Source organism: Pteropus medius, unplaced genomic scaffold (assembly GCF_902729225.1).
Source record: "Pteropus medius unplaced genomic scaffold, Ma_sr-lr_union100, whole genome shotgun sequence".
NCBI classification, from domain to species: Eukaryota; Metazoa; Chordata; class Mammalia; order Chiroptera; family Pteropodidae; genus Pteropus; species Pteropus medius.
The window spans coordinates 7,538,278-7,565,092 of NW_024344240.1; the positions used below are offsets into that span (position 1 = coordinate 7,538,278).

The 26,815-nt window shown below is 38.9% G+C and overlaps 1 protein-coding gene and 1 pseudogene across 1 annotated transcript in view; both read right to left on the bottom strand.

Moving 5' to 3' along the window:
- The window catches only part of RP1 (RP1 axonemal microtubule associated), a 330,366-nt gene extending 308,904 nt beyond the window's left edge, over window positions 1-21,462 (bottom strand). Inside the window, 1 exon segment of the mRNA XM_039868930.1 lies at window positions 21,347-21,462. The gene's annotated coding sequence lies outside the window, so the exon portion shown is untranslated.
- Window positions 21,463-25,402: 3,940 nt separating this feature from the next.
- LOC120607584 (uncharacterized) lies at window positions 25,403-25,521 on the bottom strand (annotated as a pseudogene).
- Window positions 25,522-26,815: the final 1,294 nt, after the last annotated feature.

Sequence of the window (26,815 nt, forward strand, 5' to 3'; positions counted from 1 at the left end):
GAGCCAAGGCTGATTGTCCATGGTCCCATCCTCTCTAGGGATTTGGGAATGGCTTAGTTTCTACTCAGCTGGACAATGAGCCCCTGTATATCCACATACCCGTAAATGTAAGCCTTCCCCTGTACCCTGTGCTCTGTGAGCCAGTCTGTGTTTTCAGTCTGCTGTTCTTCATCCTGATTTATGCTCCACTTCTGTGAGGTAAAGCCAACTGCTATGAAGACTCCACTGACTGGACTGAGATAGCCCCTTCCTGCTTCAACCTAACCAGACCCCTGCCTGATGTGAGTTCTACTGATAAGACTGCAGACTAAACACAGGTTCAAAGAGAATGATGACTGCCCCTACCCCTTTCAGCAGAGCAGCATGCAGCCTGTCCTACATTAAGGGTCTTCCCTATGCCCAGTCTCACTTATTCCCTTCACATTACAGCCTTCTGCCTTTGTCCCAGTGAACCCTGCAGCCTATCATTCTGTATATACTGGATATGGCAGTATATACCAGATGGCCATGAGATTAGCTGGATTTGTGAGTAATTACCAATCAAGTTGCTGATGTTGGGGGTAGGGAAACAGATAGCTAATGCAAGGAATTGAATCCCAGGCTGACAGATGGAGATTTACCATAACAGGACAATACAGATTTTTGAGAAAGAAAAGGACAAGACAAAAGTAGTATTTAAGATAACATTCTAGTAGCAGTATGTAATGTAGGTTTGAACAAAACTGGGGAGAGAAATATAGCATGAAAATAAATCTTAGTAAGTGGCCTGGAATAAAATGGTGGTTCTGTAATGAAAGCAAAGATAAGACATATTCTGAAGAAAAAAATCTTCAGCTATTGATAGTGGATTAAATTCAGTCAATCAATTAATGAATTTTGAGGTCATGTATTTGCCAAGCACTGTTCTAGTCACCAGAGAGACAGCAATGAATGAAATACAACCATTGCCCTCCAGCAACCATCATTCCAAAGGGAAAAAACCAATAATGTGATAGGCACTGGTCATCACCTTATTTGACACACATTCTCAAGCTTTCTTCCTTCACACCTTTCTTAAAGAGGTTAGAAAGCCAGGTTCTCACCTCCCAATGTCTCCTGTCAGTGGTCTAAGTGGTCTTGTTTAGGCCAAGACAATGTAAGAGAAGATCTAAAGGAGCACTTTGAGAAATGTTTGCTTTCTTGATAAAAGAAACAGACACACCTGCTGCCACTCCATTTTTCCCTCTACCTGCCTAAAACATAGAAGTAATACATGGAACTACTAAGAGGCAATAAATGTGAAGACAAAACATTAATGCACTTAGAATGACGAAGTAGGAAGACAGAAGAAGAGTCCTGATAGCTGTGTGAGCAGCTGGACTAATCTGGCAACCACCTAACTCTTCTTGGTGTGTGAGAAAAATTAACCTCATTCCTGACACCAACTGCTGGAACAGAACTCTTTGTGGCAAGCAACCAAATCTGACCCTGGGGGATTACACAGTAAAGGAGTCTAGGAGAATGTGAGTATTTCACAGAATCTTTGAGAGGTCTAAAAAATGAAGCTGAAACTTAAAATTCCAGGAACAACATACAAAACCTTTCATAGAACTGGCCTGATGAGGAGTCACCTACATGCCACAGAGCCCAAGGTGCTCAGGTTTGCACTTTTGCCACTTTCCCACCAGGAAGACAATTGTACTTCAAATAAGACAAACCTAGCTTAGTCACCTTTGCTGTCACCCTAACCAAAAAAGCAATTTCACAGGCAGCCTGCTGTCTCACTTTTTTCACTTTCAACCTGCACAAGTACCTTTGCCTTTAATGGAAAAAAAAAAATGGAAGGAAAATATATAGCTTATTTTTTTTCTATAGGAAGAAATATTCTTTGCTCTATTCATAAGGTGGGTAATCTTCCAAACTCAAAAAAGAGATTCATATGCTAAGAATCTAAACTGAGTTGCAAATATATACTGTTATGGTTGTTCATTTACAAAAATGATTACAATTATCAGTTCCTTATATTCACACCCCTTTGCAGTGTGATCCATAGCTCCTTCCATCAAAAGGTGTATCTGTTCTTCCACTCCTTGAATTTGGGTTGCTTTGACCAACAGAATGAGACAGAAAGGACATTATGTCAGCAACAAAACTAAATCTCAAGAGAATGGGTATACTTTGCTTTCCTAAGAATCCTGTTATCTACCATATGCATGAGCCCAGACTGGCCTGCTAGATGATGAGGGAAACTTAGTTTAGGTGCCCCAGTTCCCAGGTGACAGCTAGCCAACCCTCACAAACAATGCCACCTAACCACAGACACGTAAGACCAGTCTAATTCAGAAGATCATCATCGAGCCCAGTCCAATTGACTCACCCAAAGAATGATAAGCCCAACAAATGGTTGTTTTAGCCACTAAGTTTGGGGCAGTTTTTTATGCCATAAAAGCTAACTGATAGAATTACAGGCAGCAAAAACTAAGAAAATTAGTAAATAAGATAATTTCAAGGACAGAAGTGATTTGAAAAAAAGAGTAATTTAATAGAAAAGGATAAGGGCCACTCAATTTCTCAGGAAAGTCCTCTCTGAGAAGGGGACGTTTAAGGTGAAATTTAAATCAGAAGGAGAAAAAACTATTCAAAGATATAGAAGAAATATATCCAAACAAAAGGAACAGCATGTTCAAAGGCCCTGAGACAGGAATGCGGCCAGTGTGGCTGAAAAATATGAACAAACTACAGAGCGAAGGAAGATAACACCAGAGAAATAGGACTCTCTAGGCCATGGTAAGGAGCTGGATTTTATTCTGGTGAGGTAATCTGACATATTTTAGAGAGATCCCTCTGGTCATTATGAGGAGGGAGGATGTTGGAACAGAAGGAGGAGAAGCTGCAACCTTGTTAGGTAGTTAGTAATGGGAAATATCTATACTTTCTGCTCAATTTTGCTGTGAGCATAAAATTTCTCTAAAAAAAAATTATTTTAAATAATTGGAAAAAAAGAAAGAGTGGATTTTTAAGAGTTTAGTAGGAGAAAGAGAGGAGAAAGAGATACAGAGAGGAAGTCAATAGCACCTTATACTACTTACTGAAAGCCGTTTTATGGCAGGCCCAGACTATAGAGTCACATAGGAAGGAGCATAGTAGAGTGAAGAGTGGGGACTTTAGAATTACACAGACCTGTAAGTGCATCTAAAGGACACTTCTTACTAACTGTGTGCACTAGGATGAGTTACTTATCTATCTGAGCCTCCACATCTTCTGTAAAATAAAGATAAAAATGACTATCTCAGAGGCTGCAGTAACGGTTTAATGAGTAGCATATGCAAAGTGCCTAGCCAAGTATTTTTTAAATGGTAGACGTTCTAGAATTGTTTAATTCCTTTTCATTTTACTTTATCGATAGAAAATTCAGTATCCAAATAAGAGCTGAAAATCAAGGAATACTGAAATCAAGGTAGACCTATGTCTGGTAATGTCAAGTCCACAATTGTCTTTCTTCCTGAAAATCTCATTCAATCACATTTTCCCCAAATAGTCTCACTTACCTATACCCACAGCTTCAGGCTACCCACACTAGCTTCTGGCCTAACATGACAATTGTAAACCTTTCAGCTAAACTGAAATGTCAGATTAGTGTCCAAAGCCTATTACGTTGCAATGCCTGTTGTGATCCTGTTTCTTCTTGGGCTCTGCTTCCTACTGTGGTGAGATCCTAACACTGCGGCTACTTTTCTCAAACGGCTTGCTCTAATCTTTCTGCACCAGTCTGGACTCTAAGCCTAACTTTGAACCTCAGTGCCATGATTAACTTTCTCTGGGTCCCTCTCAATCCTATACTGGTCTCTCCTATCACTTCCCCAATATTGCTTTTTCTCTTTCACACCCAACTGCCTTCCATATGTTCAAAACCAATTGCACTCTTCAGAGACATTCCCTCCTGAAAGCATTATCCGCCATAGAAGCATTATTTCTTTAAGATTGTTTCTTTAATCTTTATAGCACAAATTTTCTTCTACATTTGGACTGGCTTTTTATCCCAAGGAATAAGAAATTGAAAGTTGCTCCATAACTTGCAACTACATTCACAACATAAAGTCACAAGTCGACCTGCCAATGGATATTAAATTCCTTATCAAAGGTGGATTAACCCTACTGTAAATATAATTCAAAAATAGCAACAGACATAAGTCAACATGATTGGATAGCTTTGCTTTGTAGGAGGAGAAATTTGTAAGACAGGATATAAAACGGACTAAACAGTATATAAAATGACATTTTTGTTGTGATTTTAAACTGTGTAAGTAGACTCTATAAATATATCTTTACAAAAGTCAAGGAAGCTAAAGGAAAAAAAATACATTAGAAAATACAAAAAAGAAAGACACCTCCCATAGACTCACAGAAATCAGAATGGAAAAAGCCCTTAGGCTACCTTGTTCATTTCCCTGCCAGCATAGCTCATTCTCAAGTGTTTGTCCACTCTAATTTTAGATGACCCAAGAGTCTCGACTTCAGGCACTTCATTTGTAAAACCATTCTGCCATTTAATGAAACGTCATTCAAAATGTCCAGCTCTTCAGCCTAAATTTTCAACTTTCTAGTAGGTTTCAAAGGTTTCCTTGGCCTTTTCTGGCTTCGATGTCCAGATGCAGTACTAGAGGGAGAATGTTCTCTTGCCTGTCAGATCTATCTGTACAATACCTAAGAAAATGAGATTTTATTAAAACCAAGATAGGCATTCTCAAAAGATCACTGGACTGGTATGGGAGAGCTGGAGTCTTGATTTGTTTTCAATATGACAAAGTATCCAGAGGTTTAAGAAAGCCTAAGTTATATTTTTTCTTCCCACTGTCCAAATAGTTCATTACACCTTCAGTTATAAAATGGCTAACACCTGCCAGGCATTACACCAGGCTTTATATAATTGACTCTGACTTTAAAGCAACCCTGCACAGCAGTTATTCACCTCATTCTACAAATGACAAAATGGATACTTGTCTAGAGTCCCACGGCCAGTTAAATGTGTGTTGGAGCTAACATTTCCAACAAATCCATCTGGCTAAAACCTTTCCTTTTTCTGCTGCCCTGTGCCATTTCTACAGCACCTTTGTCAGAGAGTGTGAGTACCTGGTTTGGAGCTCTCCAAGTTCAAAGAGAAAGTGTCTCCTGACACAGGCAGAATGTGAGAAGGATAAAGCAGAGCACCAAACTTTCCAGAAAATAAGATGCCTCTAAGAGTTCTGGAGACAAGCTCGGAGAGAAGTAGGTGAGTGCAGATTGCAGATACAGTATGCAGATTGGTTTGAGGAAATGATTAGTGAATGGACTTAACTTGCAGGAATGAGAAACCTAGACTCAGAGGCTAGGGGAATATCAGGGTATGAAGTGGTATAGAAAGGTCCCAGCTTCCCTAACCGGAGAGTGAACAGAAAAAAGGAACAGCAGCTCCTGAAACTCAGCAACCACATTTAGATTGTTTACCATTCCATGGAGGCTTTAGGAATCCTGGACCCATCCAAGGCTTTGAGTCAAGGTCTGAACAGACCTATGGGACCAGGTGTTATAAGCAACTGACCCAGAACTTCTTCTGACCCAAATCCTAAGAGAAATATCAGGACTCATTTCTGTACCTGACTCAGTCAACCGAAATGGTCCAAACTAACAAAGAGTAATGAAATACCACCAGACACCAAAGCCTTCCTTAACCAAGAGACAAGGGAGGAGCAGATCTGCCCAGGAAGGTGAGTCATTAACACATCCCTGCTTTTCAGCCTTCAGAATAGATCCTACATTTCAGCTTCTTGATCTTTATGAGTAAAACGTGTGGACTAGATTCATCATCAGTTTACTTAGTTTTCTCTCTCATTTGGAGGGAAATGTTGAGAATCATTAAAAGAGCCTGTCTGTAGCTACTGATTTGCAGCTGTCTATCTACTGAGATAACACGAAGTGGAAATCTGGACACTTCAGATCTCTGATTTCAGTTTCCTAGGCAAAAGCTCTATTGATTGGACTGGCAGTTCTTGAAACAACACACTGATACGGCTTTTTAAATTTGCAGCACATTTTGAATTGGAACTCATATTGACTATATATCCAATCTTAGCTAGGAGCATTGGAACAAAGAGATTTAGAAGGTAATTAAGAATCTGCTTATTTTTGAAAATGATTTTATTTTCCTCACTTTTCAAGGGACAGTAAATCTATTTCTAAGGAGGGCATGAGGCAGACAGGAATTGGAATCCCAGTTTTGTGGCTTTAAAGTATGTACAACTTCTGTAAACTACTTAGCTTCCCTGAAACTGTTCCCTCAGCTAAAAAACAGCTATACTAATACCCAGCTGACACAGTGCTTGTGAGAATTAAATCAAGTAACTTGCTTAGCACAATGTCTTGTGTTTAACAAATGCTGGAGTCCTTCCTTTAACAACAGAAGAATACAGCAGCTCATTCTGTGAAGCCATTATATAAGGTATTTTTATTTTAAAGGCACCACAACATTCTGGGGCCTTTGTTAGAAATAAAATATCTCACTTCCTGAGCAAAAATCAGAGGTAAAAGAAATGAAATACAAAATCGCTTTTGTAAAATTTCAACTAGTTTTTGTCAACTAATATTCTTTAAGAAATCTATTCCTCTGAGCTATTTCTCACTTTATAACTGGAAAATATTTATAATGTTTCCATCTTCTTTCTGAAAATGTCTATCAAACTTCTCATCAATGGAATTTATTCGAGTCTGAGGTTATCAAGACACCACCTGAAAAGCTAGTCGAGCACACTGATTAAAGGTATGGCTTGACAATGGACACACCTGGATTTGAACCCCCACTTTCCAGTTGTGTGACCTGGGTAATTACACAATCTAAGTCTCCATTTCCTCATTTACAATATGAGGATTATCCCAGTATATATCTTATAGTATTATTTTGAGAATTAATTGAGATAAAGTACCATAGCATCTAGTAAGAAATCATTTTAGCCGTAATTATTATTAATAAGATATTCATAACACATGTGACTGCTCCATGGCATTCTTACTACATAAGAAGGGAATGTGAATTTAATAATACATTTTTCTCAAAATTATATATGCAAAATGTATTTACTCATACAAGGAAAAGCACATAGACTCTAAACTCTGAATGCAGATTCATTATTTCTAGCATTTATCTTTCAGTTAACACAATGACAGTGACATTTCCCCCATATATGGAAGTCACATATAAAAAACTGAAATGTCTTACCAGATGTAAGCAGTCTTTTATCTCAGATAGTTCTCTTATTTAAAGAAGGTTTCATTTCATATTTAAATTTGTAAAAAGTAGATTAAGCAACTACCTATAACAGCATTACAAAGAAATCTAAAATATATTCTGATATCAATGTAATCAAGACAGGTTTTCAGAAAAGTCTATCACATTTAACCTTGGGCTATTGATAACACGTCCACGCCCATCATTGCCTCACCACCACATCCCTGTTGGCCAGTGCTGTAGAGAGTCTTATCCAGGAAACAAAGCCTATGAATTTCCGGACCCAAAGTGGAACAAGATTAACTTTTGCCCTGAAATAAATCACTTCCCAGTATTTTCACTTCTAGACTTCTAACACTTTCCCTGCAGTTTTGGATAGGAATAACTGTTATGTCTGTAACAAAGATGATCAATTGCACTCTGATCCCAGATTAAAATGGGAGCCTGTTGGTTAGAATCTCTTCATTGTGACGCATGTGGCATTATTTTTTTTTTTTTAACATAGCGGGCAATGACTTTTCTTACATGTAACATACCTTTGAAGAATGTCTTTAAAACATGAGAAGAGACTCTAGTGTAAATTAGGTCACCATTAAGTGATGCCAGAGAAATAGAAACATACCTTCCACGTCCGCTAATGAAGTTGTTAAGCAAATAGCTATTGCAAGGCTGATTACCAGCATTAACCAGTGTAAGAGTCAGACCAATTCATTCTTTTTCTCCTTTGGACATGTAAATAGCACATAGGTCTAGAACTTTGTAAAGCAGCAAAGAATAATGGAGGAAGTGGTGTCTTCCTTCTCTCTTCTCACAGCCCTGGGCGAGCAAGAACACTCTCACCAGTTAATCATGCTGCCACAGAAATGGGCATTTTCAGTGCTTCCAATTATCAAGTACTCTGCTTTTCCAGACACCTCATTAGCTTTTCTCCATCTCAATGACTTTGTTACATTAGGAACAACTAATTCAGGATCTTTAAATTCCAAATCATCACAAGACCATCATCTAGTGTAATAGTCTTGGAATGAAGGAATTGCTTTTGCAGAATCCCTGAGTCACAGTTATGTATTCACTACTTCATTCATCTGAAAGTGGAGGATACTTTGGCTTACAACAAATTCTGTATTTAGACAGCACCAGAGATAAGAAAGTTCTTACTTATGTTTAGTCAAACTGGTCCTCAGGATGTCTACTCTTTTGTATAAGTTCTGTACTGGACAGCAACAGGAGTTTCAATATGGATTGTAAAAATGTCCCCAAAGCTGGCCTTTGCTGGAGAAGCCCTTGATATATAAGCTGTTATTTCAAACTCTCAGTAGGGAGGGCAGACTCTAAACACAATAGAGGCCTGAAAATAGGCGATAGGGCCCCAAACACCTGGCTGGGATTCTGGACAAATTTCTAGTTCCTAGCTGAGACAGCCCAAATTGCGAAATCAACAGAAGTAATAAATTGTTGTTTTAAGTCAGTTAGTTTTTTAATTAGCTTTGGAGTGGTTTGTTGTTCAGCAGTATATAACTAAAACACAAATACATAACTCAAAGTTTCAAATAAAATTTCATAGATTAAGTGAAGCCCATTTCTAAGCTTCTTAAAGAGCTGTGAGACCAAGTTTGAAATCCCTGGACTGGAACACCTCTAGGCCCCAATCTTACAAACACAGGGCTGCTTTTCCCAAAATCGTTCTAAGTGATGCTACTCTACAGAAAGCCTTCCCACTTTTATGCCACTCTCATCTCTTCTGCTTGGAATGCCATCACCCACTTGAGTTTCTTCTTACCAAAACCCCACCCTCTTTTAGCCCCATCCCATGCGCTCCTTCCTCTAACAGGTCTTCCCTTACCCTCTCACTGGTGATAGAACCCAGCACTGTCATAGTCACATGTGGATTTGAGTTCAGAACAGCTTTTGCATACCAGGATCTTGCCTCCTTAGGCTCCCAGTAGCATTATTTCATAGTTTTTTTCACAGCCCTTTTATTCTCTCTTTTAATGAAGGTGTGCACTTTCAGGATCATCCTAAAACCTAAATAATGATGGTGTGCACTTTCAGGATCATCCTAAAACCTAAAAGTTCTCTCAGGAACTGTATTTCTTTCATCTCTGCATGCCCTTTAGTGCTTATTTCCAATTCTCCTTCTAACTCCACCAGTGCTGGCCTGGCCTAGATAGATGATGCTATAGGAATCAGTGTCTGAACAAGGCCTTTGTATTCACCTGAATTCACACCTGGAAAGCTGTATAACAACATTTACACAAATCAGGCCCCTATTAATAAGACAACAGCATTTTTGCAAAGGGCTCAGGGCTTGAGTCAAATGGTCCTGCTCCATGCTGGAATCCCAAGTATACTATTTTTTAATTGGATGAATTTGAGTAGACTATTTAACACGCCCCACCCCACCATGTTATGTTATTTTCATCTATAAATTGGAGTCGTTCCTATCTAATGAGGTTATTTTTGCTTTTAATAACATCATGCATGCTCAACAACTAACCTAGTGACTGATATAATACACAAACTAAAATGTTGGAATAAAATACTTTGATGACTGATTCTATTGTGATGTTGCTGCAAATACAGTTCTTGCCTCATTATAACATTGTTGAGTAAGTTGTTGTTTTACGAAAAGCAAAGTTCTGACATCACATACTATTTAAATGTAAATCTAAGTTTACATTTAAATTTGAGAGAAAGGCTATTATATTGAAAGCTTACCTCCCTAACTTTATATCAAATCTATATTCCTCTCAAACATTAACTAGGATTAAATTTATTAATCATTTCTCTTTCTCCTAAGGTTATTTTTGGTCTCAGTACTAAAGGAGACAGAACACTGACAGTTCAAACTCCCTCTCTTTTCACAATAATGATGGCTGCATCCTTAAAACTGAGTGCCACACAACTGACATGGCACAGTTAGCAGACTTTTACATCTTTTTTCTGTTTGCTTTGGAAAGATTGAATGGAAAGACTCCACACCTCACTCAAGCCACTATACCTCATTTTTCTTGGAAAAAAAGAAGGTGATGACTGATTTATCCAAACATGGTTAAGACATCTAGTCTATTTTCTATCCTCCCCACAATCAGGGGTCACAGTTTTATGACAAAATAAAGAAAAAGGCTTAAGATACATTGAGCATTGTAAGAGGCAGTACAATAGAAGGAGAGGACATCTAATAATCACTATTTATAGTAAAGATGCTATTATTAGCAGGGCTTTTTATGCCAAGATTATGAAAAATGAGCATATACACCCCAGAGACTCAGCTGTACAAGTAACAAGTAACTAAAACTGATTCAGTTCTTAAATTTATTATCAGATATTCATAAAAATAACTCTTTAGAAAATTAGTCATTTTGAGGATGAAAATGACACACTTGACCTATGCGAACTCTGACCCCACAACCCCACCACAGCATGCCTACTGGAGTGAACCCTGTTAGCAGATCTGCATGCTGTGAGTAGACACTGAGCACATAAAAGTCAGTGAAGGCAGGGACCAAGCCTCTTTCTTCTGTGCTGAGGCTAGAACCACCTCATATCTCCTGATGATAATGAATAGAAAAAGTGCTTCAACAATTGATTCCTTTTAATACTTGCACGGCCCAATTCTATAGAGGGCTTTTTCACTTTCAACACTAAAAGAACCACATAATCCAAACAGGGATCCAGCAAGAAGGGTGCTTAGAGGTTACCTAATCCTGTGCCAGAACTTTACAGATAGTGCACTGATGTCCAGACAGTTAAGTGACTTGCCTAGGGCCACACAGCTAATATGTGGCAAAACTAGAATTATTTCTAATTTCAAAGATTGGGTGACTTTAATTAAATTGTTGAAAAGTCACTTTCTCTATATAATTGTTTATTGATTTATGAGAATAAATGAACTCCTGTGACTGCGATCCTTGGTGGATATGCAGCCAAGTGGGTCTAATGTCAGCTAGTGGAAAACACTATGTGAAGACAATTTTCCAAACTTAGCAAACAAGCTCCCTTACCCAAGCAAGCCAACCTCTTAATGTGACCCATTTTCCTCTGTCTTATGGCTCTTGATCACTAAAAATAATAAAAAAAAAGACTAGAACTGGGAAAACAACACAATTTCTATGTTCTAAAGAGTATAGGTAAGTAGCATCATCTTTTAGTAGAGAGGAGAATGTGTTTACTAACTTATTCATTGTAATGGGCTAACGTGTGTCCCCCACAAAAGATGTTGAAGTCCTACCTGTAGTACTTGGAATGTGACCTTACTTGGAAGCAGGATCTTTGCAGATGATCAAATTAAAATGAGGTCCTTTCCGTGGGCCAAAACCCGATATGACTGGTGTCCTTATAAAAAGGGGAGATTTGGACACTGACATGCTCTTAGGGAAACATCATGTAAAGGTGAAGGCAGAGATGCTTCTACAAGCCAAGGAATGCCAAAGATTGCCATAAAACTCTGGAAACCAGGGGAGGGGCAGGGAACAGAACCTTCCCTCACAACTCTCAGAAGGAACCAGTGCTACTGACAACCTGACCTTGGACTTCTAGTCTCCATAACTGTGAGACAATACATTCCGATTGTTTAAATTACTCAGTTTGTGGTACTTTGGAAGATTTAGCAAACCAGTACTGTTGCCTCATCTGAAAAAGGAGGGGGCGAACTAATAGATCTCACGGACCCATCAGGCCTAACACCTGCAGTTCCATGAAGGTGTGGACTGTGCGGAGGCTCTGAGTCCACACCTGGCCCTGGGAACCTATCTATGGTAATGGGAGGGGAGGGGCTGCATCTCTCAGACAACAAACAAATATTTATTAAGCAACTATTATGTGTCTGGCACCAGGCTGGGCATGGGACACAGCCATGAACAGGAAGACACAATCCCTGTGACCTGGTATTCGAGTCTCGCAGGGAAAATTGGGTCTAAACAAGTAATTACAAATGTGATATGTGCAGTGGAAATGCAGAGACTTCCCTGGGAAAATTAGACTAGTCTGTGGGCCATGGGAAGCTTCCATGAGCAAACAGTGTTTACAGAGAGACAGGAATGAGAGTGAGAAATTTGCATCCAACAAAGAAAGGTATGGTGGGAGGGGCACTGTGTATGTTGCAGACAAGACCAGCACAAAGCTCTCACAGTCTGATCTCTCGCTAAGAGAAGGGATAGCCTAGACAAGCAGAAAGGGGAGAAGGAAAGGTTGACAAACAGCAAACATGTCCTCCATAACCCAGAGACAGCCTCCAGTCACAGCCCATCAAGGCAGCAAGAGGCTGAGGAGGTAATGTTGACGGCAGCTGCAGTAACACAAGTTTCAAAGGAATCCTATCCTTCAAGACTCACATCATGAGCCACCTCCAAACTTCAGTTATATTTAGATTTCTCTTGGGCCTAATGACATTCTTTCTGTTTTCTATTTAAAAAATAGAGTCTAGCAGGCTGAAAATGAATTATGAATCAGCTTTTATTATTTAATCTAGATCACAAAACCCATTTTCCTTTTCAACACTTTTTGGTTGTTAGGTTCCCGTGAGAAGGTCTGTTGTGTTTGTTTGCTTATTTGTTTGAAAACAATTAAGAACAGTTTGACAAATACTTCAAACTATACAAAAGAAAAGAAACATAGAACACTAAATACTTATTAAGTTGGTTTCTGAAAAATGATGACATTTTGCAAAGATTAATATTGTGAAGTGAACCAGCCTTCCTCTTCCCTCCCTCAAGACGACCCAGGAATAAATGCATTTGAGACGTTGGATTTTCCACATAACCTTTTTCACATAAGATTTTGGTTTTGATTTTTGCATTAATAATAATTATGATGAATAATTATTGAGTACTTAGTATTTTCCAGGCACTGAGCAAAGCTCTTTCCATTCATTTTGACTCAATCCTCACAACAGCCCAGGAAAGGAAGGAATCTGAGGCTTAGCATGGTATCCTCAGTCACACAGAAAGTAAATGTTGGAATAACTTAAAATGTCAATGATTTCCAAATTCATGAGGAAATTGGGGTCTTCCCTAGGTTTTGTCCCATGTATTGACTATATAGAGAAAACTGGAGAGGTCTTCAGATGGTTCTCATTCATCATCAGAGAACTTGATTTTCATCTTATGGAATTTGAAAGTATTTGTCTCATACTATTCACGTTCACACCCAACTTCCTGAAGGATAAAAGAGCACAAGGATTTTAATGTCCTTTCCCATAGTAAGGTCAGCCCAAGAAGTGATCAGGACCAGCATTCTGTTTCTCAAATCCTACATGAATCAATGTGAGGTATAGAAGCTTCCTACCCAGTTTTTCGTGAGTGATCAATCAACAAAATATCTCATGAACATCAGTTCTGCAATTGGTCCAATTAAATCAACAAGTATTTTTGGAGCCATACAGAAAGGATTTCCATGTGAATCTTAAAATCCATTCTTCCTTTCCTTTTAATAAAAGGATTTTAATTTTTTTTTCTTTATAGGCCACAAACATTTTCCAGTCTCTGTTGCTGCCATCTCATACCATGTCACTGTTCTAACCACTGAGCTGGAAGAAGTAGTGTTGTATATTTCTTTCAGAAAGATTCCTGAATAGGGAGGGGCTCCTTTTTTCCCCTTCTTCCTCCTTTCTGTCTTAAAATGCTGTTCAATGGCTGGAGATCCTGCAACCATGGACCACAAGATGACCTTGGGAATGGTAGCCATTCACAGCGAAGTGAAAAGATTGAAGAATCCTGGGTCTCAGCATTATAGATGCAACATGCCATCCCTGGACTGTACATTCACATTTTTTTAATAAGAAGGAAATATAGTTAAGTCTATATTTCATATTTCAGTTATGCTCAGCCAAAATATCTGAGAGTAGCACCTACTATGTGCCAGGCATTAGTCTAGAAACAAATCTCCCTCTATCTTCCTCATCCCATATACACACTTAAAAACAAGAAAATAAATAGTTTGGGTATTTGGGCAATGCAGTAATCACAAATAGATCCTAGCAACCACAAATATTTCTTCTAAAGATTTTTTACAAATGCTTTAGAGGACTCACAATTTTATGAAACATTCTCAAATCCATGACTTTATAATTGATTCTTCTCCCATGAAGAGTGGTATTTTTTTCCTGAATCTACAAAGCGAAGTCTTTGGTAATAGGCCTTCCCATTGCTTACTGCATTTAAAGACCATACACTGAAAATAATTACATCAAAACCAGTAGGATCATTTTTCCTTCTCCATCCCACTTGTTAAAAATTAAAGCTATAGAAGCCTACATGCTTATATTTTTATTTTACTTTTCCTCAGGCAGCCTCTTGATAAGTGAAATGCCTGTGACTGTGGTAAGTTTTGAATTATGCTGTAAAAATAAAGCCTTTTGTAGTTTCCTAAAAGATATTTGGATCTGGGGCTATAAGAAAAATTGCTAAGATATTGATACTCATATTAATTTATCCCTTTTACCAGAATATAATGGAAATGTAGGTATCCCTCTGTATTTCTAAAGACCTTAACCAATGAATAACAATAGTACATTCTGTGACTAAAAGAAAGTCTGATAAAATATGTCAAATAGGCATTTAGATGTAAGGAGACAAAATAATTGCTTATATTGAAGAATTTTTCCTTTTGAAATTTGTCTTTAGAGAAGCAAAAGTCAGATTGTCTTTAGAGCTACAGGGATTTAAATATTCAAATCAAGGAACGCAGGGAGGGTCTAGAGCCGGAGCCAGAAATTGCAGGTGAATCATAATTTCCTGGCCTCATGCAGAGGTCAGATCAGGGTGAGCCTCTGAGCAGTTTACCTCCACCACTTACCTCTGCCTCACAGTGCACTCAGGCCCCAAGAACCCTCCTACTGTGTTAGTTATAGCTAATTCAGCACACGTTACCTGACCCTGTGGCTTGTAGTAGTTGTTGGGTTGAGCCTTTTGTAAATAATTTATCAGCATTAAATCTCTTTTCCTTTGATTTCACTTTTGAACAAATAGAACGGAAGCACAGGGCCTGGGGACATGGAAACAGCTCTGAGCTCAACTATGGCTCTAAAAGGCCCACTCCCCACAGTTCTCTAAGGCCCACCTCAGGATACAAAACCACAGCCTAAGCAGAAAAGTACTAACTGAGCTAAAATAACTCTTAAGAAGAAAAGCTGGAATAAAGCAACCACCAGGTGGAGATTCCCAACTGAATGCTTTGATCTGACCAGCACCTGGCTCTAGCTAGCCCTTCCCGCAGGGGGAGAAGGAAATAAGAGGGGTGGGGCTTTGCCTTGTGAGGTCCCTCACTCTCCTCAGAGGATACAGACTGAAAAGCCATCATCTGTATTTTGAAAGATTTGAAAAGAGGAACGCAGAAGACCTGTTATTAAACTTTAGCATCCTGACCTACCTCTAAGATAGCTTGGAGGAAGCTCTCAGTGCCTTCTGGAGCAGGCGTTCAAGTCTCTCCATCTTCTTTTCTTTTCGGAGGACAACATCAATTAAGTTTGTGTTGAGAGGAGTCAAAGATTATTGCCAGGAAAAGAAAAGGTGTATTGGGTCAAACTGTTCTCTCCTACAAAATTATATGTTGAAGGCCTAACCACAGTTCCTCAAAATGTAACTTTACTTAGAAATAGAGTTGTTGCAGATGTCATTAATCAAGATGAGGTCATACTGAAGTAGGCCCCTAACCCAGTATGACTGATATCCTTCTAAAACGGGGAAATATAGATACAGACACACAAGCACACAGGAAGAATGCCATGCAAGCTGATGGCAAAGACTGGGGTGATGCTTCTACAAGCCAAGAGACAGCAAACATCGCCAGCAAATACCGGACATGGAGCAGATTCTCCCTCAAGGTCCTTAAAGGAGCCTATCCTGCTGACATCTTGATCTTAAACTTCCAGCCTCGAGAACTGAGACAATAAATTTCTGTGATGCTTTGTTAGGGCAACACTAGGATACTAATATAGAAGGTGTCTACCCAACAAAGCACAAGGCCCTGAACAACCCCAAGCAATGAGGCCTGTCTAGAGCCCAGAGCCTTCCACCCTCACCCCCCAGAGAGTAACAGTGAAGCACAGTCTTTCTCCCAAACTCTTAACGACATGTCTTCTGTTGATGGACTCTGAATTCTCCCTTATCATGCACACATAGGGAAGAATGAGGCAACCCTGATGTCTGGGTAAAGTCCCTACAATGAACCAGTACTGTAAGTTCTCACTTAACATCATCAATAAGTTCTATGACTTTAAGTGAAATGACATATAACAAAACCAGTGTTACCATAGGCTATTTGATATACCTATATCAAGATTGTAACAAAAAACATTCCATGAAAATATGTTATTCGAGGACCTACTCTACAAGGGCTTTGGACCTGCTAAGGTTTTAGCTGCTTGCAGGTTAGCTCCATGACTGGGCCTGTCGGTTTCGTACACTGCAGTCTTCCTAAGACCTCATACACTGAGTGGATCACAGTAAGCACTCTTCTTTCCAAGACACATCTAAGAGCTCATACTCCACAAAAATTATCTGCCACCTGTAATCTCATCCAACTGACACACTCATGTCTGTCAACACCATCCTCCTGAGAAGCTGGAGATTTCTCCATGTCTCCTTCCTTCTGATCCCACAGGTGATCACTCACACACTAGAGGAATAAACACCTTGCAAGTTCTCCTGGCATCTCACAGAGTTTTTCCCGTTCAAGGAGGCTGCACTAAAAGATGCACAGCAGTTCTCATCACAAGGAAGTGGTCAGCTGTGCTGGGCTTCGAGTCGAATAAAATCTTGCTCAAAATCAATGATGTTGATAACTGGGGAAAAACAGAATTCTGTGGTTCCAAGTGGAAGTGGCTCCAATCGTCCTTTAACCCTGAAGGACAGCCCCTTCACTTACTCAGTAAGTACACTGAGTTTAGGTCTTTCCGAGCATGGTTCCACAGTCCGTGAAGTGGGGCTAACACAATGACCACCAAGGTTTCTTGAGGGTTACATGAAGTGGTGGCAACAGCTAACACTTACTGAGCACTTCTTTTTTTCTGAGGTCAATACTACTTTTCTCCCTGTTTTACCAAGAAGGAAACAGTGGCTTAGAGAGCTTGGATAACTTGCCCATGTTTGTACTATGAAGTAATGGATCCATGTTTCAAATCCAAGCCAGGCCCTGACTCCAGAGTCCACACTCCACACCTTAGTCATAAAACGTGCTTGGTATCTGGCACCCCATTTATTTTAGTGGCATTCACTTTAGTGTCACCCTGTAATGACCAAATAGTAGAAATCCTCCTAGTAAAAAAGTCTACATTAAGAAAACAGGCCCCCAGAGGTTGGGATTCATGGCTATAAATGTCTCGAGTAATACCTATTCCCTGCAGTGACAAATACTGATGTTCCTGCCATCATGAATACAAGGACAAGAATGGAAGCTGCAAGCCCCACCCGGAGGAGACCTGGACTGGAACATTCTCGAAAGAGTCATTATTTTGGAGAGGAAAGCCCTGGTACCAAGTCTATCACATCAACATTACTTGAAGTAGCTCTTCCAGGGATAAATTTACTCACATTTCTACTGGAATAACCACTATTACTGCCTATAGATTAGTCCTTCCCTGCTATTTCCATTTTTTAGACAAATATATGGACCTCGGAGCCAAGGTGTGAAGATTTGGGTGATAATAATAATAATAATAATAATAATAATAATAATAACTAACACTAGTAAGGCATTTAAAACGTACTGGCTCTTAAAACTCAACCCTATAAGAGAGGTATTTTATCTGCGTCACATGCAGAAATAGACCTAAAAGGTATTGCGCTCATGGAGTAAGTCAGATGGAGAAAGATAAATGCCATTTTATTTCTGTTATATGTGAAATCTAAAGAACAAAATAAACAAACAAACAAGAGAAAAACAAACTCATAGATACAGAGAACATTTTGATGGTTGCCAGATGGGAGGGGGTTTGAGGGGAATGAGTGAAAAATGGGAAGAGATTAAGAGGTATAAATGGATAATTACAAAACAGTCACAGGGATATCAAGTACAGCATAAGGAACATAGTCAATAATATTGTAATAACTATGTATGGTAGCAGATGGGTACAAGATTTATTGGGGTAATCATTTCGGAAGTTATGTAAATGTCTAATCACTATGTTGTACACTTGTACAACATATAATATTGTATGTCAACTGGAATTGAAAAATAAAAAATTATTTAAAAATATTGAAATCTTAGATGATAATTATAAATTTATAGTAATACTTCACCAATCCTATTACTAAAAATATATTTTTTAATATTTTTAATAAAAATATTTCTTATTCCAGAGACTAGATTATAGATCATAGACAAATGTTATCATTTCAATATTCTCTTCAGGGATACCTTCTCTGAAACATCAGGTAATTTCAGATGTGAATCATGTAATTTTTTTTTAATTGTCAGTCGGTCTTCATTTTCTTAATAAAAATGTTACAACTATATTTACTAATTTCACATGTGAACATAACCAACACAAGAAATTTGAAATTCTGAGTTTTGAATCATTTGAATAATAGAAAAGCTGCTGGACTTTTTAGGAAGATTCATTTTTAATTACTTTATATTAACTGTCAGAATCTCATATTTCTCTAGACAAGTTAGGGGACCATCCATTCATTTGACAGCCAATCTCAGATACCTTCTATAGCTATACTACTTTGCTGTGATAGATAACATTTATATGAATGTCCCTGAAATTTTGAACATTTATATGAATGTCCCTAAAAATTTTGAAAAAACTTCTCAAAGTAAAACCAAAATTACACTCATTCATTGGAGTAGATTTCCAGTATTTGAGTATAATTATTATATTATGATATCATGGAATTAATTCATAAGTCATCAAGATATATAATTAATTGGAATATGGCATTCATCAGCCATGCATGGCCAGTAGAAATTTACTTGTAACATGTCAATATTTTTTATTGATCTTTTTCCTGTTTGATAGTTACTAAAATTCTTTTGTGACTAAATAATTCAACCTAGAATAAAATAATGTGATGGCCAGCATTTACACACTCTGCCTATTAATCACCTGAAAAGCCACACATATTTTTTTTAAAGCTGACCAGTGGTGCTTTCTATACAACTTGATCAGCCAAGTAATGCCTGCCAAACTTCTCTAGCATTTCCTAAACTGAAGGAATCCTTCAGCTGTGGTAATGCCCAGGTCTTCCTGTGTTTAGACGTTTCCAAGGGTGCTCTTTGGCTTGTACGGCATGTTTCTCTTAAGTGATTCTAAGACACCAAATAAAGTAAATACAAATAGAAACTAAATACTTATTGCCATGGTGCCAATGGTAAGTAATTTAAACAATCGCTTTGAGTACTCAGAATCTACACCAAAATTTTTAAATATATAAATTCTGATTGGCCCAAAGGAAGAAAAAATGTGATTTCATAGAATGTCCTTATGAAAGTATTACGCTCTTAATTTTAAATATACCAAATGAAATAAGGAGGTCGGACACTTAGTAAGAAGCTTCAGCAGTAGAAGCTTTTGCTCAATTTGGTTTTTAGTCGTGGGGAAAGATTGACAGACTCTCTTCTGAGGAACCCCATCTCCCAGAGTAACGTGGCTCATCCGGTGATGCCACCCACTATTCAAGCAGTCTGGCTGCATTTCCCTCCCCCCATCCAGCTGTGCTGTCTCTAGCAACCAAATATTGTATCACCCCTCCTGAGGCTGCAAAGTAGCCCAGTTTTAACTGTGGAGGGGTCTATGAGAGCCAGCCACATGCCCACATCTCCACATGGAAGCTCCACTTCTAGTCCCACATAGAAATGCCACCCATATAGAGATGAACACCAAATGTGCTATAGGGAGTGGGTCTCCCTGCTTGGACAACATCAGGATGTCACACCCAGAACAAATAGTATCTATTTGTTTATATATTGAGTGCTCACAAAAATGCCAAGCACAGTTTGTGGTGGCTTTACACAGCCCTGCCATCATCATTCTCAATTTACAGATTTTGGAAACAGGAAGGAGAGGTGAGAGAACTCAGCGTGGAAGACTGGGAGCGGGCCCTCTGAACCACCATGCAGCACTGCCTCCATGCAGAAACCTTTGGGACAGTGCCGTTCTTCTCATTCGGGGAGTATGCACAGAGAAGTCAGCCCTGGATGAGTTAGGACAGAGGTTTCTCACCTGCACTCTCCCGGCACCTACTCTAAGACTTCTGGCCTGTCTGAACTCGGAAATGAGCCAGGACCCCAAAGCACTGTCCAGCTCCACAGCAGCCAAAACAGCTAGTTAACAATCGAATAGAAAACAAACTTACACTTGAACCAGTAAGAAAAGAAATCTAAGACAAGAACTTTCATGTAGCACTAGTTCTCAGAGTGTGGGAGCTCTGAGGCACACATCCGGGGAGCCACTTCTGGCTCAGATTCACGTCCTCTGACTCCACATCCTGTGTTCTTGCCACGATGCCCCAAACTTCTCTCAACCTACTCGTTCTGCAGACTAGGAATACATTTTCAGCTTGACTGTTACTAATCAAACATGAAAATTTGCAATCGCAAGACTATGAGAAATTAATGTCATCCAAGTTAGAAACCACAGAGCCATATTAAACTCCTCTTTCTCCCATTCAGGAACTGAGTCCCTAAGAATATCCACACTCCATCTCATGCTTTGAATATTTCTCTTCATATTCTTTGATCTCTGATCCTGCCCCACTGTGAACCTCTCTCCTGTTTGCTTCCACAGTTAATAAATAACAGTTAGTTATTGTTTCTAAAAGCTAAGACTGATCATATTATTCCTCTCTCTGCCTAACACCCTCCAGTGGTCCCCCAGGGCTTTAAGGATCAAATCCCAAGTCTGACGTATGGCCCACAGGCTATCGAACATGAAGACAATTGTCCAAACCCTTCCAAGATAGAATATCTTAGAAACACCTGCAAAAATGCCCCTGCAATAAAAGTAAGTTCACTCACTTTCACATATTTTCTATACCATTAAGCAATTTCCACATTTAAATAAAAGTTAAATCCTTCCTTTTTAAAACCTAATTATGAAACTTAAAATTTTAATTATCATACCCTACAAAAAAAAAAAAAAGGCAAGGAGAAAAAAGTATAGTTTACCTGTAATTTCTAAAACTTATGTAGAAATTCCTCAGTTGCCTCCAGAGTGGCTTAATCAAGAGGGCTAACATTCGGAATAATCGAGCCAAGGGCCTGGCATCGCTGGGAGCCTGTTGCTTAGGTGGGGCCTAGAAGTAAACTTGGCTTCTGTTTATGGTCAAAGGGAACAGTCATGTTTGCGTTGTCACCTTTATTATCTGTAACAACAACAAACATTTCACTTAAGTCCCAAACGACACATTGACAAAAAATAGAGTTGGTCTGAGGTCATAACTGTTTTTATGTATGGGTGAGTAGATTCCTCCAATCTAGTAAAAAAATATACAGACTATAGAACATACAACAGCTTTTCCTTGTCTTTCCAGTTGCATATAATAGTCAACAAAATAAATAAAATTTTATTCTAAATAACATTAAATTTTATTAAATGGCCAACAAAATAACCTATTTTCTTATTTTAATAAATAGGCCTTTCGTGACAAATAGATACAAAGAGACATGAACAGATGAGACTTTTACCTTATTTTGAAGTTGATATTTTGCATTTTTGTCTTAAAAAGTATGTTATAATTTAGACACCATGAAGTAGAAGTCAAGTCCCCATGACAAAGTAACTTGGTTAAATTCGACAGACATTTGTTTAGAGTCTGCTACCTTTAAGACTTGGGCTGCCAAAAACAACAACAACAACAACAACCCTCTGACTTCCAAGAGTTCACAATGAACTATCAATATTCGCATATTATCTTTACTTTTTACTTATTTTTTTAACAACCATGTAAGAACCTATTCAGACTAAGCAGAGATAGGCTCTGAGCAATGCCAGCAGCCCAGGGAGGTAGGGGCCCCAGAGAGTGATAAATGTATTAAATCACTGTCAACAACATTGCCTTCATTTTGGTCACCAGAAACCCAGGTTGGAGGCCTCGTATTGTTTTGTTGTTGTTGTTGTTGTTTTAACAGCTTTATTGGGGTAACATTGGTCAATACAATTATATAATTTTCAGGTGTACATTATCATTTGACTTCTATATATTCTATTGTGTGTTCACCATCCAAAGTCTAGTTTCCTTCAGCTACCATATATTTGATCCCCTTTACCCACTTTGTCTCCCCTACTCCTCTATTTGACCCCTTTGCCCCTGTCCTCCCCCTCCTCCCCCACTCCACTAGAAACCACTACTCTATAGTCCTCTGGTAACCACTAGTCTATAGTCCATGTTCATGAGTCTCTGATTGTTTGTCCTGCTCATTTGTTGCTTTTAGGTTTATATCCCACATATAAGTGATATCATGTGATTTTCAACTTTTTCTGTCTGGCTTATTTCGCTTAGCATGATTATCTCGAGTTAATGCGTAGAGCAAAGGCACAATCTGTTTGTCTTTCTCCTTAATACAGAAAATATTGTTTTTCAGTTGGAACACACAAGAAGCAAAGATTCTTCAAACATAAACTTAGAATGTGAAATCCCGAAAGCAAGAAATTCCATCTGGAAGAACCTGTGCTTTCTGAAACACAAGTTCTTGACAAATTAAGCAGCAGGGGGCAGGATGATGCAGGGGAAAAATCAGGAGGCCCACCAGCCAGGACTGGTCTCATTCCTGCTGAAAGTCCTTTTAGCTCTGCTCAGTGTCCATTAACTCAGGAAATGGGTTGGCTAGACTTTTTTACATCCAGCATATTTTGACTTTCATCCGATAATATTACTGCTTGCCTACTATGTGCCAGACACTGTGTTAGATGCTAGAATAGAGAAGTAAACAAGAGTAAACACAGTCCTTGGCAATTTGGAGTTTACGTTCTTGCAGAGATGGTGGACAATTTACAAGTAATTTCACAGCATTGTTTCAGACAGTGCCAAGTGCTACAAATAAACAACCACTGGCCTTCATGTCCTCTCCTTTATTAGTTCTGACCTCTTCTAGGGCTTTGCACACCCTTGGGGTGAGGGATAGGTGGGGGGGTGGTTGCATTTTCTCTAGAGATGCACATGGCTTTCCTCTCCTCCTTTAACTCTCAGCTCTGATGTCACTCCTAAGAGGCCTTCTGAAGCCACCCTGGCTAAGGTGGGTGCACCCGCCCCAGTCACTGCATACGACGTCACCCTGTTTTATTTCACTTGGCACATTGAGCTCTGTCCAAAACAGTATTACTAATTTACTAGAAGAATGTAACCTCCACATGGCCAGTTTTTCTATTGATATTCAGGTAGGCAAACAATTTCATTTCTACTGTGTTCAAAATGACCCACAAACCATGGAATGGAGAAAATATTTCTGACCTATCTGCCAGAAATGTTCCGAAGAATATTTTAATAAGTATTAGGTACTGAACATACTTTTATTTATGTATTTATTTATTCAGCTACTTATCTATTTTACTTCTTGTTAAAGAAATCACATATATAGACCAGAAATTTGTCTCTTTCAGTATACAAATTTAAACGATGCCTTTAATTTCTCTAAACCTCAGTTGTTAAACAAGGCTAATAATCCCCTCACTGCGGGCTTTTTTTTCCTGATTCTTAAACAAGGTAATTGAAAGCTCCCAGCACAGTATTGGTGTATAAGAAGGGTATATATACCTACTAGATCATTATTGAATTAGTGATTATTTGAAAAAGTTTCTAGTAAAATGTCTCAGTACGTTTTTATAAAAAGCATAACTTCTGACTTTAAAAAATAGCGACATCACTAAACAATAAAGTCAGATTCTCAATGGCATGTCACAACAAAGAACAATGCAATGTAAACAGAAAACATTCTGGTCTATTCTTCAACCCCATTAAGCAATGAAACCACACAGATACCAAAAATATGCCTCTCTCTCTACCCTCCTCGGAATCCAGTCACACAACAGCTGAGCTCACCAGGCCCTGCACAGCTATATGCAGTGGGCAACATCACTGATGAGCTGGCGGGCTAAAGAATAACAAGAAACAAAGGTCAAAGCAAACAGGAACTTGATCTCAGGGATACAAACATTGGCCCAAGGAGGTAGAGCATTTTCCTGAGATCAAATATGCTTTAGTAGCAGAGTCTGATCTCAAACTCAACTTCTTGACTATTTAATCCTTGGGAAGCAGCTGCTGTATCCACAAGGTCAGGTTTAAGTTCAAAGTCTAAGTAAACAATAGGGGCAAGGGAATTATTTTTATTCCTTCACTCAACAAACATTTATCAAGGGCCTATTTGACTAGATACAATCATTTTGAAGATTAGAAATTTGATGAGCCCCAAACAGATCTATAAGTGTTTGAAAAAACTCTGTCAGCCTCATCCTGCTCTCTGCATATTTACTGTATGTCAGCCTGGCCTCAGTCTTCACCAGCAAAAGGGTCTTGATATCTTCACAGGATTCAAAATTATAATACTTAGGTGGAGATAGTAGAAGTAAAGCAATGTTCAGACTACATTTTGTACTGAACTTCAAATTAAAAACATTTGCAATATTATTATATTAAGTATCTCATAATTTGTGCGTTCTGGGACATTTTCATTTTAAGCCCCTGAGACCCTTTTTTGGCTACTGACCTCCAGAACTATAAAATTACAAATTTCTGTTGTTTTGAGCCATAAGTTTGTTGTAATTTGTTGTAGCAGCACCAAAAAACTGATACATTTGCCTACAGTGGAGGTTAATTTTTTGTGTCAACTTAACTGGGCATAAGGTGCCCATATGTTTGGTTAAACATTATTCTGGGCGTGTCTGTGAGGGTGTCTCTGGGTAAGGTGAACATTTGAATGGGTAGCGTGAGTAAAGCAAATTGCCCTCCCACCATGAGTGGTCCTCATCCAAATCATTGAAGGCCTGAATAGAACAAAAAGGCTAAGAAAAGCAGAATTCATTCTTTTTGCCCAACTGTCTTGGACCTGGGCCACAAGTCTTCGGCCTTCAAACTTGGACTCAGAGTGGAACTACACCATCGGCTCACCTGGGTCTTCTTTTTCTTTTCTTTTTTTTTTTTTTTAGGCAAGGCAACCCTTGGTTGACCTCACAGATTGCAAGGACCTTGTCAGTTTACAATCCCTTATTTTTTTATTTTTTGTTTTTTATGCCTACAACATCTGGTCTTCCTAGGTGGTCTTCCATCCAAATACTACCCAGGCCCGACCCTGCTTAGCTTCTGAGATGAGACAGGATCAGGCTTATTCAGGGGAGCATGGCCATAGACTTACCCTCCATAATCTTGTGAGCCAATTCCTTCTGGTAAATCTATGATTCAGTTCAGGCACTAACCACCTGGAGTTATCACAGTCCTCACAAGCCCAAGGGAATAGTCCCTAACGAGACCGCCCTCACTTCAGATGCCAGCTGCATTTCAGGGATTCCTAGGCCACCCACACTTCTGACTGACCGGTGATAAATTCAGGGGTTCCTATGACCTACTCAGGTCCAGTAATTTGCTAGAACAACTCACAGAACTCAGGAAAGCTCTGTATTTGCAGCTGCACTTTTTTTAAAATGATATCAATCAGAAGGACTAGCCAAATGAAAGAGACACAGAGGATGAGGTCCAGGAAGGAGCACGACACTTCCTTACCTCCTCTACTTGTCTTGTGCCAGTTTACCAAGCCAGTCAGGGATGCAGCCTGATGATCTCTGTAGCCTGGGGCAAATCCACTAGCCTCTCTGTGCTTTAGTTTCCTTAATTTAAAAGGAGAGTATTAATAGTAATTATTTAATTTTGCTGTTGAAAATGAAATGAGATAATTATATGTAGTGTTTAGAATACCACTTAGTGCATAGTGAGCACCCAATACATGTTAACTGTTGCTTTTTTCATTGTCATATTTTATCAGTTTCTCTCTCCCCACTCCATCCTCAAGGTACACATGCACAAAACTTCCTCTGTTTCAGCAGCCCCTCTTTTTAATATCACCTCAAACAACTAGATATCTAGAAAAACTGGGGCACAATCGAACTCAACCCATCTGAGAAACCAGAAAGAAAATATAGACAGTCATTTTCAGTTTATTTAACATCTACTGAAAGAACCACCCCAAATAAACGTGTTAATTATATTCTAAAAGTTAAACTCAGTCTGAGATGACAACAGATAACGGATGAACATGCTGTGCAGGACCACCGTGAGGTTCCAACATCCTTAAGAACCACTTCACTCTCAAACAGAATCAAATTTTGCTCCCAGTATCCGGATTTAACGTTGGATACCACAGAGTTGAGCAGCAAAAAAAATATGTTTTAACCACTCCACCTTCATTTCAAACTTTCAGCTCTGACTCTAAGCCACAAATGTAGTACCATCAAAAGTATCCGCCTTTTCTCTCCACAATTACCACTTCAGTTTTACCACTTGGTTCGGCGGCCCTGATTTGCTCCAGATTTCTCAACCACATAACCTATGAGTTGTTCTTGACTCTTCTCTCCCTTTTCCTTCCTGAATTTAATAAACTATCAACAAATCTCTGCTGCTTATTCCACTACCATGCCCTACCTCAGCAACA